Source organism: Cebus imitator, unplaced genomic scaffold, assembly GCF_001604975.1.
Source record: "Cebus imitator isolate Cc_AM_T3 unplaced genomic scaffold, Cebus_imitator-1.0 Scaffold412, whole genome shotgun sequence".
Taxonomy (NCBI): Eukaryota; Metazoa; Chordata; class Mammalia; order Primates; family Cebidae; genus Cebus; species Cebus imitator.
In genome coordinates, this window is record NW_016107727.1 from 661,173 (window position 1) to 665,900 (window position 4,728).

Here is a 4,728-nt window from a genome sequence, read left to right on the forward strand (position 1 = left end):
TCAGCTTTCTGCATATGGCTAGCCAGTTTTCCCAACACCATTTATTAAATAGGGAATCCTTTACCCATTGCTTGTTTTTGTCAGGTGGTTTTAGATGTTTGATGTTATTTCTGAAGCCTCTGTTCTGTTCCATTGGTCTACATATTTGTTTTGGTACCAGCACCATGCTGTTTTGGTTACTGTAGACTTGTAGTATAGTTTGAAGTCAGGTAGCATGATGCCTTTAGCTTTGTTCTTTTTGCTTAGGATTGTCTTGGCTATGCAGGCTCTTTTTTCATTCCATATAAAACTTAAAGTAGTTTTTGTTTGTTTGTTTGTTTGTTTCAATTCTGTGAAGAAAATCAGTGGTAGCTTGATGGGGATAGCATTGAATCTATGAATTACTTTGGCCAGTGTGGTCATTTTCACATTGAGTCTTCCTATCCATGAGCATGGACAGTTCTTTCATTTGTTTGTGTCCTGTCTTATTTCTTTGAGGAGGGGATTACAGTTTTCCTTGAAGAAGTCCTTCACATCCCTTGTAAGTTGTATTCCTAGGTATTCTGTTTGTAACAATTGTGAATGGGACTTCACTCACGATTTGATTCTCTGTTTGTCTGTTATTGGTGTATAGGAATGCTTGTGATTTTTGCACATTGATTTTGTATCCTGAGACTTTGGTGAAGTTGCTTATCAGCTTATGGAGATTTGTGGCTGAGAATTCATTCTTACGTTAATTAGAAAGAATAAATAATGAAAATTAAAAATAGCAACTACAACTTTTAAAGACAGATAGTACAATGAGATATAAATGGAAACAACAAAAAGTTAAAAAGCAGCTACACAAAGTTAAGATACTTTTATAAAAAACAAAAAAGACTGATTTTTAGATGTTCATGGATTAAAAGGATTATACTTGTTAAAATGTCCATACTACCCAAAGCAATCCGTAGATTCAATGCAATCCCTATCAAAATAACAATGACATTCTTCACAGAAATAGATCAATTCTAAAATTTATATAGAATTAGTAAACAACCAAAAAAGCCAAAGTTCTTCTAAGAAAAAAACAAATGCAGAAATCACATTACCTGACTTCAAATTATACTATGGAGCTATAGTAACCAAAATAGCGTGGTCTGGAATAACAACACATACTTCAGTGGAACCGAATAGACAATCCAGAAAAATAATCCACACATCTACAGTGAACTTATTGTCGACAAAGGTGCCAAGAAAATATACTGAGGAAAAGGCAGTTTCTTCAATCAATGTTTCTGGGAAAACTGTATATTCATAAACAGAAGAATGAAACTAGACCTGTATCTTTCATGGCATACAAAAATTAAATCTAAATAAATTTTAGACTTAAATCTAAGACCTCAAACAATAAAACTACTACAAGAAAACTTTGGGGAAATTCTCCAGTACATTGGCCTGGGCAAAAATTTCTTTGGCAATACTCACAAGAACAGGCATCCAAAACAAAAATAGACAAATGAAATCACATCAAGTTAAAAGGTTTCTGCAACAACACAGGATACAATTAACAAAGAGAAAAGATAACCAACAGAATTGAAGAAAATATTTGGAAACTACCCATCTGACAAGGAAGGAATTAATAACCAGAATATATAAGGACCTCAAACAATTCTATAGGAAAATAAATCTAATTATCTGATCAAAACATGGGCAAAATATTTGAATAGATATTTCTTGGAAGAAGACATAAGAATGGCAAACAAACATTTGAAAAAATTCTAAACATTATTGATCATCAGGAAAATGCAAATAAAACTGATGAGATACTATCTCACCCCAGTTAAAATTGTTTATATACAAAAGGCAGGCAATAACAAATGCTGGCAAGGATGTGGAGAAAAGGAAACATTTGTCCACTGTTGGTGGAAATGTAAATTAGTATAATTACTCTGCAGAACAGTATGTATGGAAGTTCTTTCAAAAACTAAAAATTGTGCTGTCATATGACGCAGTAATCCTACTACTGGGTATATATCTCACAAAAAATCAGTATATTGAAGAGATATCTGCACTTTCATGTTTGTTGATGCACTGTTCACAATAGCTAAGATTTGGAAGCAATCTAAGTATCCATCAACAGATAAATGGATGAAGAAAATGTGGTACATGTATACAACAGAGCACTATCCAGCCATAAAAATAATGACATCCACTCTTTTGGAACAACAGGGATGGACTGGACATAATTGTGTTAAGTGAAATAAGCTGCACCCAGAGGTGGGCAAGACTTCTGCCTGCTCCCAGCCCCCAAGAGCATAGGGAGGCCCAGGTCTACAACCCTAACTTGTGTGGGTTCATCCACATTCAGAAGGATTGGTCTGCTGCTTGGTCACGGCTCCTGCTGGTTCTGTGGAGTGTGCAGCCCCAGCCATGCCCCCCTGCAGCCTGGGGCTGGAGCTCCTGGTTCTTCCTGGACAGGGGCCAATGTCTGGGGCAGAGTGGCATCACCACAAGCTTTCCCATTGACTCACCATTCAGTCGCCATTCAGAGGTGGCCTGGGGAAGAGCAGATTGCAGGCCCCAGTCCCAGCCATTGAAAGTGTCAGGCTCGGTGGTCACACTGATGCTGAGCAGACCCCGGGGACACGGTATTGAGCCTAGCACAGAGCCTCCTCCTGAGGTGCAGGAATCCAGCACCCTCAGTGGGGTGGGCACAATGGGTACACCCTCGGCTGGGTCCTTGAGTGGGGTGCTGCTCTAACTTTCCATGGCCCTGAAGCATGGCCCCAGCTTTGCATCCCATGCCAGGACCTGTGCTCTGTGTGCCATTGTAGCATCATCCCGGGTGTATCTCCACTTCAAGGACCCTCTCTACCTGACTGTGCTTCTCCCTCACCAGCGGGCAACCATGCCCAAACCCATTGTGGCAGCCCTCAGTACAGCAGGCTGCAGGTGGCTGTCCACCTCCTCCCTGCACCCTCCCTGCAGTGGCTAATGTGATGGCAGGGCCAATCCAGGCAGGCCACCACTGCCATCAATAATATACACATAATCTCTGTTATAGTACCACAATGTCTTGACTGTAACATTACCAAAACTTACTCAAAGAGAAATAGGAAACTTTAAAATACTTATAACACATAAGGAAATCAAATTAATGATTAGAAAACTTTCCACAAAATAGTCCCACAATGTTGGGACTATAACAGATAATGTAGTATATTTGACAATAATATCACAAAACTTGAAGGTGTAAACAAAAATATATTGGAGTATTGGAGTAGGGAATTGCTATCAGCTGGAAACTCAAATTAAGAGGAAAAAGTTAAGGAATCCAGAAAAGGTAAATAAGAAATTTAATATAACCAACTGTATAAATATATATGTTCTCTTCTTTCTTACCTCACATTATTTAAAAGCACACAAATTACATAAATAAATATATAAATGCATTGTTGTATTTGTAACATATGTAGAATTACAGACTTTCCAATTTTACACTTCTTCAAAATTAGTAGGGACAGAACAGAACCATATAAGTGTGATGTTTTTATATTTCACTAAATGTATATCAGTACAAATCTGAAGTAAATCCTGAGATATCAATATGTATATTGTGAAGATGGTCAATTAGGAGCAGCTCAGGATTGCCGCTCCCATTGAAAACAGAGGGTGAGTGGACGTTGCATTTCCAGATGGATTTTTATTGCCCAAAGACCAGGAGATTCCCAGGCGGAGGAGCCCCATGGGTGGCCAGAGTGGCTGTTTTGGATGGCACAGCCGTTTTCACCAGAGGACCTATTTTGCTGGTGCCCCGGCGCAGTGATTCTCCATACAAAATACATGGGTTCGCACGCTGTTTTAGCTGGCAATTGGAGCTACTGGGAGACAGAGGTGCCCATTTATCTGATTAAAAAGGGGACTGAAACAGGGAGCCAAGCCAGGAGATTCTCAGGTGAAAAAGTGTCATGAATCTCAGCACAGCTGTTTCAGCCAGCACAGTGGGTTGCTGCACAGGAAATCACGCAGATCCTGGTGCCTTTTCAACAGGTGACTGGAACACCTGAGAGAGAGTTGACCGTTCAACTAAAAAAAAAAAAAAGGGGGGCTCTGAGGCAGGGAGCCAGGTGATCAGGCTTGGCTGGTCCCACCCTCACAAAAAAATGGCAGTCGGAAGTGCTCTGGATTGAGAGTTTCACAGCAAGCACAGCTGAACCCGGGACGGTCCAGTTTTGTGGGGGAGGGACATCTGCCATTACCGAGGCAGTCCACCACAGCAGAGGCAGTCTGCCATTGCTGATGCAGCCTGCCATTGCCGAGGCAGCCTGCCATTGCTGATGCAGCCTGCCATTGCCGAGGCAACCTGCCATTACAGAGAGAGTCCGCCATTATAGAGGTGGGCCCCCATTGCCGAGGCAGTTCTAACTACACCCGTATAAACAGGACTGCAGGGAAGTTCACATGGAAGCTAGGCAGAACCCACAGCAGCTCAGCAAAGCCTCTGCAGGCAGACGGAGACTAGGCTGCCTCCTCCCTGGGCAGGGCAGCTCTGAGAAAAGGCAGCAGCACAACAGAAACTCATAAATAAATCCCTAACTCCCTGGGACATAGCACCTGGGGGGAAGAAAAAAAGGGTTTATGAGTTCTGCTGCAGCAGACTTAAATGTACCTGCCCAGCAGCTCTGAATTGACAATGGAGCTCACAGCTCAGCACTTGAGCTCCTATAAAGGACAGACCATGTCCTCAAGCAGCTCCCTGACCCCATA

General features: G+C 41.5%; 1 pseudogene; it reads right to left on the reverse strand.

Moving 5' to 3' along the window:
- Nucleotides 1-4,350, reverse strand: part of LOC108289708 — a 107,932-nt pseudogene extending 103,582 nt beyond the window's left edge.
- Between the last annotated feature and the right edge of the window lie 378 nt (nt 4,351-4,728).